Source organism: Portunus trituberculatus, chromosome 25 (genome assembly GCF_017591435.1).
Source record: "Portunus trituberculatus isolate SZX2019 chromosome 25, ASM1759143v1, whole genome shotgun sequence".
In the NCBI taxonomy this organism is placed as follows: domain Eukaryota; kingdom Metazoa; phylum Arthropoda; class Malacostraca; order Decapoda; family Portunidae; genus Portunus; species Portunus trituberculatus.
Window position 1 is genome coordinate 10,028,012 of NC_059279.1, and position 14,755 is coordinate 10,042,766.

At 36.9% G+C, this 14,755-nt stretch overlaps 1 protein-coding gene across 1 annotated transcript in view; it reads right to left on the reverse strand.

The window, feature by feature from the left end:
- LOC123508821 (hemolymph clottable protein-like) overlaps positions 1-14,755 on the reverse strand; it is a gene marked incomplete in the record, with an annotated part of 154,330 nt that overhangs the window by 138,150 nt on the left and 1,425 nt on the right.

Here is a 14,755-nt window from a genome sequence, read left to right on the forward strand (position 1 = left end):
TAGGTAAATATGGAATGTTTTGCTGCTGCTTTATTCTTACTAATGTAACCAAATATAATTCCTAATTAAGTAAAAAAAAAAAAAAAAAATGACGCTATAAAGCAGCCAGCTGCTGTTTGTCACCAGCACTGGTTATTTGACAAGTGGTAACAAATGCACCGTAGTCATACACCTCACTGAGCACAGCGGTCAGAGTAGAGACCAGCAGGGATATGAACGTCCGTCACGGTCGGCGACCACTTTATAAATGACTTCTTTTACTACTAAGAGATCCCCATACATATATTTTAGTAAATTTCGACTGCCAGAGACGTACACTTCCTCAAAATAGGTATACTGAATGATATACTAAACTATGTTAAGTTTTTGGGAAACTCAAGATTGTCGGAGCGTTTTCCCCATTGGAATTGTACTGGATGAGGAGATCCTCTCCCTGCAGGCTCGTCGTGCTTTCTGCCGGCGTGCGGTACGATATCTTGGCAACTTTCCCATTTCGTCATGGTGGGACACTTCATACCACACCGGGTCGGTCGCAGTGGACGCCTAGGAAGCCAAAGCAACGTGCTCTGCTTTGGTTGTGGGCAGCCTGGTCATATTGCTTCCTCGTGTCCGGGAAACGCCACAGGGGAGGTGGTTCAGGCTCCAGCCACTTCTCCGGACTATCAGTAACGAGCGCCCTACCGATTGTTAAACTGTTTGTTGACGAAGTGAAATGTGATGCCTTGGTTGATACCGGTTGCACTAAGTGTATTGTGTACCCCCCATGTGCTCACAGTGGAGGAAAGCCAGTGTGAGCATAACAACAATAAGTGGTGACCGTTTTGAGTGTGTAGGGACGGGCCAGGTGAAAATTAAGTTACTGTCAGGACCATCTGTATCAGTGAGTGCACTCGTGATGCGAGACAGGCCGCTTGGTTTCGACTTTGGCATGGGTATGAGCGGCATAAGTGTTCTGGGTGATGTGACAGTGCGTTTTCTGGACGATGTTAAATTTAGTGTCGAGGAATAAAAAGTGGTGTCGGTGGCGGGAAGTGCTTTGTCGACAAACATTGAAGAAAGGGACTTTACAGTAACTTATGATAACAAAGCTAACAAATGGACTATGCTGTGGAAGTGGTATAGTGGAGTGGGGCCACAGCATCTGCATAACACAGTTCCAGAGTACAGAGTATCACGAGATGTTCGGCAGGAATACGAAAATGAACTGTGTCGGTGGATCGAAGATGGTTGGCTGATCCCATACGAAGAGAGTTTTCACGGGCCAGTGAGAGGAACTATTCCCCTGATGGCTGTTGTACAGCAGAATAAGAAAAAAGTTCGCCCTGTGTTAGACTTTCGTGAACTTAATTCTCACCTTGACGCACACACAGGTGAAGCAGACGTTTGCGCAGAGAAGATTCGAGTGGCGCAGGCAAGGACAGAGTAGCTCTCGTGGATTTGCAAAAAGCCTACCTGCAAATCCATGTGCACCAATCGCTGTGGTCGTGCCAGACGGTGCTGTTTCGAGGGCGGAGGTATTGCCTGACAAGGATGGGATTCGGGCTTAACATAGCGCCTCTCGTCCTGAAGAAGATTCTGAGCACTGTGTTAAGTTTGGACGAGAGAATTAACACTGCTGTCTCGCCGTATCTGGACGACATGCTGGTGAACGAATATGTAGCTTCTGTAGCAGACGTTGTACGTCACTTGTCCCGTTATGGCCTGACTTGCAAACCCTCAGAAAGTGTTTATGAAGGAGGTAGAGTTCTTGGCATGAGAGTCTGGGGGGAAGCAACGGGGCCTTTTTTGGAAGAGGGACAACATCATCAAAGACATACCAGAAAGATTAACAAAGCGGACGGTTTTCTCTCTGTGCGGCCAGTTGACAAGCCACCTACCTGTGTGCGGCTGGCTGAGAGCGGCGGCGGCATTTATGAAAAAACATGTCAACGCAGCTACCTCTTCCTGGGACGACGAGGTTAATGACTCAAAGCTGCGTTCAATGCTGAAAGAGACTTTGAAGAAAGTGGAGAGTTCAAATCCGGCCAGAGGACGGTGGGACGTTGAGGGGGAGCATGCTTTGCTGTGGGTGGATGCGAGCTCTCTTGCCCTAGGTGCCGCTTTGGAAGTGAATGGTGACAAGAATTGTATGGGCACAGAGTATTGAGGTTGACGGCATGCCTCGACACAGGAATACCCCATACTGTTCCAGGTACGACCCCCTGCTGTGGATCCGGACAACGAAGAAACAACCGAGGAGGAAGATGAATAAAAAGGCAGCCCAGAAAGACCACAGCTACGACGGAGTACACGAGAGCGTCGTCCTACACAGCCGTGTCAATACTGTGATCTATAGGATCAGGGAAAGTTTAGTGTATGTATGTGAATGAGCAGTTAGTTTGTTCTGTCTTTCAGTATGACTGTTGTACGAGCGAATGATGTTAACACTGTTGGATCGTGTTTGGATGAGTGGTTCACTGATATGTATAAAAATTGTGTCTGAAGCTTCGAATCCTACCTGTAAAGTTGTTCTGTGAGTTGGGAGTGGGCAGAAGGAATAAACCGGGCAAAGGCGACAGTCGTATTCCTATACCAAGTAACTTCTACAAACTTATTAGGTTTTTATCTTGATCTACTAGTTTTCCATTTAAATCAGGAGTTCTCAACCTGAGGTTCATGAACCCCACAAGATTTCCAGTCCTGGGTATTTAGATGGCTGATCTAATAACATCCTTTCCAGTACCATTGCACATTGAGTTAATGTCAGTCACTAAATTAACATTCTATTCGATGTCAGATTACTAGGGGTTTGGGTAGATGGTATTATAACTCGGGGTTCTTTACGAGAAAAATGTTGAGAACCCCTGATTTATATAGTAATCAAATATTTTATAACTGGCTCAATATTACTTAAAAATACTAAAAAAAAATTTCTCGGCACGCAAGTTATTTAAGATATGAAAAAAAGTGAAGTTGTTGATAACATTTTTTTTTTATAACCAAGTTCATATTTTAAGTGCCTTACATTTGATCATCAATCATATAGCCCAGATACTTGTACTGGACCACTTTTTCTGTATTTTTTCAAAGTAAAATAAAGTTAGATATGAATCACTTCTTTGAATAAGGTGGTTTAGATGTACTTTTTTTCCGATTATCTAAAGTGAATAAATTATCGAAAAGGGGAAAGGTTTTGGGGAGTTAAGGGTCTCACAGACAAACAGTAATGGACAATTCTCAGTAGGAATGTGTGGTATCGACAAAAAAAAAAAGTCGGTATAGGTATTACCAATATTCTGAAACGTACCGATACAGTTCTTTTCGAAATGGATTTATACCGATACCTTACGTAAAACTACTGGTAATACCGGTATCATTTTTCCTTTCTTTTGCGCTGAAAAAAGTTTCCTTTGTCTAACATTTTCTGAGAGAGAGAGAGAGCACATTACAATATGAAAAAGAAAGAAAAAAAGAAAGGAGAGAGAGAGAGCACATTACAATATGAAAAAGAAAGGAGAGAGAGAGAGAGAGAGATCCTTTCAAGGCAGTTTATTTATCACGGTGATACGAGGCATACTGACCGTGGCTGCGTCACAATATACAATTTTACATGGGGACACAAAGTCTGTCCTACACCAGCAAATGTTCAGATTGTTCCCCATCTCAATGGTACTTCTCAATCAAACTACTGGTTAGATCCAGAGGTGGGCGTGTTACTGGATATCGGGTAGTCCGGTACAGCTCCTTCTGACCTCGAAATGCAGATAGTCCGTACCTGTACTTCCGCGCTTAAATTTTTTCTCTCGATCCGGTACCGCACCTCCGCACCTCCGGTACCGTCCCCAAAACTATTAAAGCGCGCCCGAAAAATCTAGTCCGCACCTCAAAAATCAAAACAAAATGCAAGTCAATAATACATCAGAGCTCCATATATATATATATATATATATATATATATATATATATATATATATATATATATATATATATATATATATATATATATATATATATATATATATATATATATATATATATATATATATATATATATATATATATATATATATATATATATATATATATATATATATATATATATATATATATATATATATATATATATATATATATATATATATATATATATATATATATATATATATATATATATATATATATATATATATATATATATACGAAATGGGGATTATGTATGCTTGCAATCATTGTAATGTATGTACGGTTAGCAGTAACTGGAAGTCATTGTAATTTATTATTATTATTATTATTATTATTATTATTATTATTATTATTATCATTATTATTATTGTTATTATCATCATCATCATCATCATCATCATCATTATCATGATGATGATGATGATCATCATCAAAGAGAGAGAGAGAGAGAGAGAGAGAGAGAGAGAGAAAGGAGCATGCTTAGACCTGAATGAGTGACGTCACTTAAATGGCGGGAAAATATGCCTGGTAGCACAGACCGCCAAAAACGGGCGAAAGTAATGCTACGGAGTGCGGACTGTCGTCTTTTTTTTTTTTTTTTTTTTTCCTTGAAAATCTCAGGTGCGGAAGTACGGATTCAAAACTTCGCTTTTCTGCACCTGTTTCAGGTGCGGAGGTACAGACTTAAAATTTCGTCTTTCCCCACATGTCTCAGGTGCGGAGGTACGGACTTAAAATGTAGCCTTTCCGTACCTGTTACTTCAGCATTTGAATATTTTACCGCACTTCGGACCTCCGCACCTCGTTTAGTGGTCCGCAGGTACGGAGGAGCGGAGTTGCGAACCGAGGTACGGAAGTGACCTGCTCTGGTTAGATCTCACTATTCTATCCCAATTATATATTGAAAACTGTTAGAAATGCCGCTACCATTTTTTTTTTTTTTTTTTTTTTTTTAGTTAGTGGGATAATCTTTTTTTATTTTATAAATCTTTTTAAATTATGGCCTGTAGCGCCTGTAAGCATACTTGAAGAGTAGATGTTGGAAGCGCTGTTAAGCTTCCGTCCATTAGTGACGCAGGCAATTTTATTTATAGTGGTACCCATATTAGGGCCCATATCACCATCCAAGCGCATCTTTGGTGTAACTACCTATAGAACCTCGGTATCATAGTTTTAAACCACTTGACAAATGCCATAGCTTCAAAGTGGCATGTGGTGGGATTCCTACCTATGTGTGGACGTCTGCCTGATCCCACGCTTACCGCCTTATCCACTATGCCACCGCCTCCCTAACTCTTGCATACTGTTGTGGTATGATATACCCATTTTCTAACATGACCACTTGCAACCAAAATCAGCATTCTCAAAATAAAAAATGCACCACATTTTGCCCAAAAATAAATAGCCAGTTCCTGAGAGCTTTAAGTAGACCTAACTTAACCTAACTTAACCTAACGTACTCAGCCTAGATGGAGCGCAAGCCCTACCCCCAGACACCCATAAAATTAATCTAACCTAACCTAAATGGTTGGCCAGTCCCCACAGACCCTCTGTAAAATTAGTCTAACCTTACCCAACCTAGCCTAGACCCCCAATAAAATTCATCTAACCTTATCAGGGTGACCTAACCTATGTGCAGGGGGGGCAAGGCCTCCAGACGCCTCCAGTCTCCAGGTGTCACGCTTTCCTTCACAGGCCTTGGGCCAACAACATCGCAGCAATCCGCATTTAAGAAACATTTTTTCTTAAATCGGTGGCAGCGTTTCTAACAGTTTGCGATGCATATATGTAATATGTATATGGGGTTCAAAATGCATAGAATAATGAGATGGAACCTGAAAACTACCACAGTAAGACGGGCCACAATCTGAACAAATAGTTACCTCATATGCCAAGATTTCATAGGTAAATTTTTACAATTACACCCCCATTCACTTTCAGAGACCAAAACTAATTATTCTGGTAGATTTTTAAGGGCCTTGAATGAATTTAGCACCCATTTCTGTCACAAATACAAAAAAAAAGTGGTGGGGAGTGCTCGCAATCCTCAAAAGAAATATCAATTCAACCTAGTCTAGTAGAGGGGATCCAACCCCCACAAAATACTACAAGTGGGCATAAGTTTGTCTAAAGGCAGGAGATGAGGCTATAAGGCCACTATACCATTAGTTAGTAAGAACAGTGAAGAGGTTAACAAGGAAAGCTAAAAGTGAATATGAGTTGAGGGTAGCCAGCCAAGCAAAGACGGACCCCAAGGCATTTTTTCAGTTATGCAAGACGAAAAGCAGAGAAGAAATAGGTCCCTTAAGAACAGCAAATGGGGAGATGGTTAGTTATGCGGAGGAGATTAGTAGAATTATGAACGAGTATTTTTTAACTGTCTTCACCCAAGAAAGCAAGCAAGAAATCCCAAATAGCGAACTGATATTTAGGGAAAAGGAAAGTGAAAAGCCAACAGATATTCATATAACTAAGGTGATGGTAGAACAGGATATAGATAAACTAAAGAAATTCAAGTCACCAGGACCTGATGAAGTATATCCAAGGATTCTAAAGGAAAGCAAGGAAGTCGTCAGCGAGCCTTTAGCAGCACTTTTTAGGATGTCACTGGAGTCAGGTGAGGTACCGATAATGTGGAGAGAAGTTAATGTGGTTCCCATATTTAAGGGAGATAAAACCCTAACGTCTAATTACAGGCCTGTCAGCTTAACTTCAATTATGGGTAAATTAATGGAATCAATAATAGCCAAAAACATTAGGGAACACCTGGACAAACTTGATAAAAAAAAAAAAAACATGGATTTGCGAAGGGAAAGTCGTGTCTTACAAACTTGTTGAGTTTTTATAGTAAGGTTTATGAGGCGGTAGATAAGGGTAATAACTATGGCATTCTATACTTACAGTTCAGTAAAGCCTTTGACACGGTACCTCACCAGAGGCTCTTAAAAAAGGTTAGAGCGCACGGTATAAAAAGGTAGAATATTAGGCTTTCAAAATCCATATCAAGAAGCAGTGGTAATTCATTACAAGAGTTGAGAAATTTGTATTTTTTAGGATCTGCTAGACCACAATTTGTATGCCTCCTATCATTAAAAATTCCATAGTTAACACATTAGTATAGTCAATCATGAATTACATTAATCATGGCCTAAAATGGTTTGGATACAGGACTATACATCTTGAGAACTACAATACTGTCAGTATACCTATACTTAAATCCTTGCACATCACACCCAACTCAGTGAAAAGTTATGTGTTGACTTGGCTTTAACATTATTGCACTCATAGCGTAGAGGGAATTCATAAGAATTGTGCATTTGGTGATAAGTTTTTGAAATTTGGCATGGATGTAGATATGGCCATAAGGATTTCAAAAACCATCGCAAACAAAGTGGGCCTGCCCCCTGGTGGCCGGTTTGCACTAAATTCAATATGGCCGCCATGCGACACTGACGATATTGTATTTCAGCTTCTATTTACACTAGAACATCATGCAATACCTCTTTTTCTACATATTTTGACATGACAAAGCCATTTATCAGGTTCCAAAACACTTTTGATGGCTGGTTTAAGAGATATCCAATATGGCCACCATGCGGAGCTACAGATGTGATATCTCAGATTCTATTTACAATAGAGCATCATGCTCATACCCATTGCCTACTTATTTTGGCATGATAAGTCCATTTATTAGGTTTAAAAACACTTCTGATGGCTGGTTTAGTAGATATCTGATATATTGCTGTGTTTAAATGACATATAATATATACATATAGAGAGAGAGAGAGAGAGAGAGAGATGTATGGGCATTGTATGGCTATACTCGATCATCTAAACTTCAGATGCAAGATGGCTTGCGTTACATGTTCAAAGTATATTTGCAGAAAGGCAACAATCAATCAATAAATGAATGAAATCAATGAAATGCAGGTCTTAAAAATCTGCACTCAATGCTTATGTCACTCACTGTCTTTGTTGAGAGAGAGAGAGAGAGAGAGAGAGAGAGAGAGAGAGAGAGAGAGAGAGAGAGAGTTTGATAAGAAGTCCTTGATTGATGTGAAGTGGGGTGCTTGTGAAATTCTCTGTCTACATCCCTACATACATCTTTGTGGTTTTGTTTTAAACCTGTTTATACAGGCTTGTATCTACCTTGTGACTGGCTTTTCTTTGCATACTTTGACAGCCTTCTGTCTGTTGGCAGTTCACCTGTCACTTCCTATTCTCCATTAACCCATGCACATATTTGGTCTTTAATAGGCTTGGATGATGAGCTCACTAAAGAAAATATCTATTACCATGAAATAAACAGTGTAACTTTACTGACAAACGAACATAAGCTTCATAAAACAGCTAGGTGGCAAGCTTTCTGGATCCACTGCGTTCTTCCACTTGATGTTGATTTTAGTTCATACTATTTGTTGGTCACTCCAGCTTACGAAAATTATAAAATATTTCTTCGAAGGTCACGTGGAAGACACGGGGGCACCCATGCCTTCCCTTCGACCTTCTCTCTGCTCTTCGTTCCAATAATGACAGTGACTATTGGTACCACATTACCTTCCCTTCTACCCTCGACCTTAAACCTTCGTGACTCTTGATACGGGCCATAGAATCCTTGGTCCAGATATACAAGGTCTTCCATCCGGTTGGCTTATTTTGGTCTCGGCCGCGCATATACGTTACGCAAGGATTCTAGGGAGGATATACGGGTTTCCGTTGGCAGCAAGTCGCCAGACGCCAGTGACCACAGTCTTGCGTTACCCGCTGGCCACGAGAGAGAGGATGGGGGTGACGGACAGGATCTCTATCTCTCTCTCATCAATGGAGAGATTGGAAGGAAAGTGAAGGAGCGAAAAGGAGGCAAGTCTATTGGTCGAAGTGGAATAAAACAGGGTCAAGTAATATGACATGACCTTTAGGAAAGGGAGATGGAGGGAAGGGGGGAGTGAAAGAGAGAGAGAGGAGAGGGAAGGAGAGAAAGGAATGAGAGGGAAGTGGATGGAGGAGGTTAAGGAGATATGGAGGGAGAGAGGAGGAGGAGTTAGGAGGAGAAGAGAGGAGGGTGGAGAGAGGTAGGGTGACGCTGAGCCCCGCTATGATAAGCTTCTGGCATTCTATATCCATTATACTATTATTTTTCTCTATTTTAGTTATATCAAGAAAGAAATTATCTGCTAATGTCAACTATAAGTGCATGCACATAATTCACATTCTCATATTATAATAACATTGAAAGTCAAGTGAAACATGGTCTCATGATGTACGACCTACCTTGTACTGAAGAAGTTAAAAATCTCAATCTAACTACACCAAGAAATTAGTTTTCTTGCACGATTCTCTCCCTTACTATATTCTTACTTTTTTTTTTATCTCCGCTCAGGTTACGTTAAGTTAGGTTAGTGAAAAGTAATCATTTCGTACTCGGTTTACTCGGTTTCAGTGTAATCAATACCGAAATACGCGGTTTGCAGAAAGTACTAGGTTCGCCCATCACTACTAGCTGGGCCCCTGCATCTAGGGTTACCACTTCCACCTCCTAAATATACGGAACGCATTAGCTGAGGTTGGAACAGTGATGGCGGGTAGAAAGTCAATCATATTGACAAGGCTTGAAGATAAGCTCTTCCAGAAGTACCCTGTATTAGGAGAAATTCAAGGATATATTGACTAAATATGAGGATATATTGCAAAATACGTTCATCAGTCAAGTTATCAAATATATTTTTGAAACTATATGTGTCTGTATAAATTCTAAAGAATGAGACACTGAAAAATATATATCCCTTAATTAAAGAAAAAAAAACATTAAGAGAAAACAGTAGCGACCTAGAATATGAATGGATCATAAATATAGCCATTACTTATACATTTTCCAAGTGTACAGATCCTGCAGACGTAACCATGTTCAGTTACCAGGTACCTAACAGGGATGAGACATAGGCATGGCACAGCACAGCAGCAGTTCTCCGCCCCTCTCATTTCTTGACTGACAGCTGACTTGTTTACCATGCTTTCCTCTTAGATCAGATTCAATTAGACCACCAGCAGCTTTATTCTTTTTCTCCAAAGCTGTTCGGATAGGGCGATCATTTATGTATAAAGTGTTCTTGAAGAACAGGTTGCACACTCTAATTTCTTTATTGTCAGTGAGGAAATAAAATGCATTATTAAGTTTTCTTGGTGGTCGCTTGCCTCCTATTCGGATGTATCTGCAGGTTGGTTCAACAGCTTTCATAGAATTTGCAATGGACTGTCTTTGTTTTGTTATATCACCCAGATCACAATATGAAGTTAGTATTCCATTTTTCTCCTCTTCAGTAATGATCTGGGAACATTTCAATCTGCATTTTTCATCACAAGGTGATTTAAGTTTTCTTTCTGCTCTAATCGGGTTTCCTTTTGCATGCTTTTCATACATCTTGCCTGCATTCCTAAGCTTTTTCTGAACATTTCTTTTCCATTTTTCTGGGCATTTCCTTCTTTTGATACCTTTCTTTACAAAACTGTCTAATATTGGTGCATCTGTAATTCTGGATTTTGACACAGGTGGAACCAAAATATCTCTATCTTTTGGACAAACTTGATTAGCTCTCTGAAGTTGATGGTCTTTACTAAAATCATCATCATCATCAAAACCTTTTTCATAATTTGGCACACAGCCATACTTTGAGTTATGCCACTCTTCTGGCAAAGGAGCGATATATGTATATATATATATATATATATATATATATATATATATATATATATATATATATATATATATATATATATATATATATATATATGCATCAATTCACATGTCGATAGTTTGCGCTCATAGGAACCATCTTCGATGAGTCCAAAGAAAGGAGGTTAGATTGATATTCAATCATCTTCATCTAACAGCGAGTCCTCTTCATCTAGCAATACCTCATCAGAAAGCGATTCCTCACTGGATTTATATTCGGATGATTCTGTCATTGATAAGAGCTGTGTGCCAAATTATGAAAAAGATTTTGATGATGATGATGATTTTAGTAAAGACCATCAACTTCAGAGAGCTAATCAAGTTTGTCCAAAAGATAGAGATATTTTGGTTCCACCTGTGTCAAATCAGAATTATATATATATATATATATATATATATATATATATATATATATATATATATATATATATATATATATATATATATATATATATATATATATATATATATATATATATATATATATATATATATATATATATATATATATATATATATATATATATATATATATATATATATATATATATATATATATATATATATATATATATATATATATATATATATATATATATATATATATATATATATATATATATATATATATATATATATATATATATATATATATATATATATATATATATATATATATATATATATATATATATATATATATATATATATATATATATATATATATATATATATATATATATATATATATATATATATATATATATATATATATATATATATATATATATATATATATATATATATATATATATATATATATATATATATATATATATATATATATATATATATATATATATATATATATATATATATATATATATATATATATATATATATATATATATATATATATATATATATATATATATATATATATATATATATATATATATATATATATATATATATATATATATATATATATATATATATATATATATATATATATATATATATATATATATATATATATATATATATATATATATATATATATATATATATATATATATATATATATATATATATATATATATATATATATATATATATATATATATATATATATATATATATATATATATATATATATATATATATATATATATATATATATATATATATATATATATATATATATATATATATATATATATATATATATATATATATATATATATATATATATATATATATATATATATATATATATATATATATATATATATATATATATATATATATATATATATATATATATATATATATATATATATATATATATATATATATATATATATATATATATATATATATATATATATATATATATATATATATATATATATATATATATATATATATATATATATATATATATATATATATATATATGTGTGTGTGTATATATATATATATATATATATATATATATATATATATATATATATATATATATATATATATATATATATATATATGGTAGATTGATGAAATATTGTTTGATATTTTAATATGAAAAATCTATACCCATTTTTTTTTTTTTTTTAATCATATATTTTCATCACATATTTCATGTTTGCTTTTTTACTGGGATAGCATACGAGGAGCCAGAATGGATATCTAGCCGTCCCAACTTGTCCAGCTAAACTCGGGCAAATTCCAGCTACCTCGAGTGGATGTTCCTAGTTCCGTGTATCATAGGTAAATTACACATACCCTGCTATTCACGTAGAATCTCTTGATTCCTTCCAGCAACCTACCACCTACATCATACAACTTCAATGTGTTCCACATTCCATCCCCATCAATCCTATCGTGCGCCTTCTTTAGATCCATAAATGCCTTTCCTTTCTCCAAATACTTTTCATTAATCTGCCTAACCGCAAACACCTGATCCACACATCCCCCCTACCTCTCCTAAAACCTCCTTGGACATCACAGATTAGAGATTACTCCCATTGTACTATCCCTGATTCTCTTTATTAGTATACCTTCCCATGCACTTCCCCCACCACACCCAGCAGACTGATACCTCTGGTTTGAGTATGCATTTTTTTTATTTATTTTTTTTATTTTTTTTTTTTTTTTTTATTTATAGAGGTATAAGAGTAAAGTTAGAAATTATTGAAAGACAGGAGAAGATTATAGATGGTGGGCAGACCACCTTGCTATTTTTAGTTTATGTTTTTATCTGTTCGTCGTGTTGGTGTTCTGAGTATGCATGTTTGTCACCATTCCCTTTATAGAGTGGGAATGTACTCGCACTCACCCAATCCAAGGGCACCATACCAGTAAGAAAGTACACGCTGAACAGCCTAACCAGGCACTCTATGGCACTGATCCCACGTGCCATCAAACACTTTGCTGCACAGCCAGCCATCCAAACCTGGTGCCTTTCCACTACTCATCTCCCTCACTGCCTCGGACCTCCTGCCCTCCTCCCGTCTTACACTCTCCTCATTCAAACTCGGTAACACATTAACTCTTACCACTCCTCCAACGACCCGGATCTCCGGCTCACTTTCCTCCTCCACATTCAGAAGGCCTTCAGAATACTTGCCCCACCATCATTTCAGTTCCTCCTGCTCTACTAGCATCCTATACCATCTGCTGCTTTCACCATTCCTTCCTACTGAAATGCCCTCTCCTAGGTAGTCTTCTTCGCCTCCTTCCAGAACATCTCGTATACTCATGTGCTTCCTCCGTCGACTTCTTCCTTCATCTCTCATCCGCCCTCAATTTCACTTCCCTCAACCGGTCTCCTCGGCCGATCTCTACACTCCTTGAACCTTTCATGTGACACTCCTTCCCTCTTCTCCAGCCATACCACAAAAGCCTTCTTTTCTTCTACAGTCGCCTTCACCTCTTCACACCACTACTCGCTTCTTCTCTTCACCCCACCTTCTACCTTCCTCATACCACACACTACTAATTTCTTAAACTTGCTCCACTCAACCTCCACATAACCCACCTCTTGTACCTATGTTTGCCTCCATTCTCTAGTCACCATTTCCTCGATAATTTTTTCTTCCTTCTCCAGCTCCCTTGCTTTCAGGACCTTTCTCTCTTCCCCACTGTCTTGCCTTACTCCATTTCCTACCCATTTTAAACTTCCCTTCAACCAGAAAGTGGTCTGACATATCTCTCCCTGCGCCTCTCAACACGGTTAAATCCATTAACCAACCAATCTTCTCCTTTGAGTTCACCACATAACCAATCCATCCGTGCCTTGCCTACTACTTTTCCGTAATCTTGTCTTTGTCACTTATACTCATGGATTCTTTTCCTGATAAATGTCCTTAGGAAAAAAAAAAAGTATTTGGCATGGAAGGACAGCCTGAAGAGAAAAGGACTGAAAGTGAATACAGAGAAGACAGAGGTAATGGTAAGCAGCAGAGAAAGACACGAGGAAATCAATACTATATCGGAATATGGCAGAAGAATTAAACAGTCAGATGAGTTTTTAATATCTTGAATCACAATAGCAGAGGAAGGAGGTAGGCTACGGAGGAAGAAGTTAGACAAAGGGCGAAACACGCATGGTATAAATGGGGATAAGTTAGTGGGGTCATTCTAGAAGAGAAAATATCGTTAAAATTGAGAATGAAGATATAGAAAAAATGTAATATGACCAGTACTTTTGTATAGTATAGGATATTATGCAGAGAACAGAGATGAGAATGGAGAGATGGATAGTTGGTATCTCACTGTTAGAAAAGAGAGGAAGTGAAGATATAAGAAGCCTGTGTGGAGTGTGTAACATAAAAGAGAAGATAAGAGAGGCAAGGTTGAGATCATTTGGTCATGTGAAGAGAGAAGATGAAAAACAACCAGTGGAGGAAATGCTGATACCAGTTATGAAGAGAAGGGGTGTGTGAAGACAGAGAATAATATGGAAAGACGTGCTGAAGCGTGACATGAATAAATTTGGGCAATAAGAAAAGGACGCAAAGGAATAGAAACAGATGAAAGAAGTTAACTCTTGCGGCTGACCCTACTACGCAGTGGGAATAA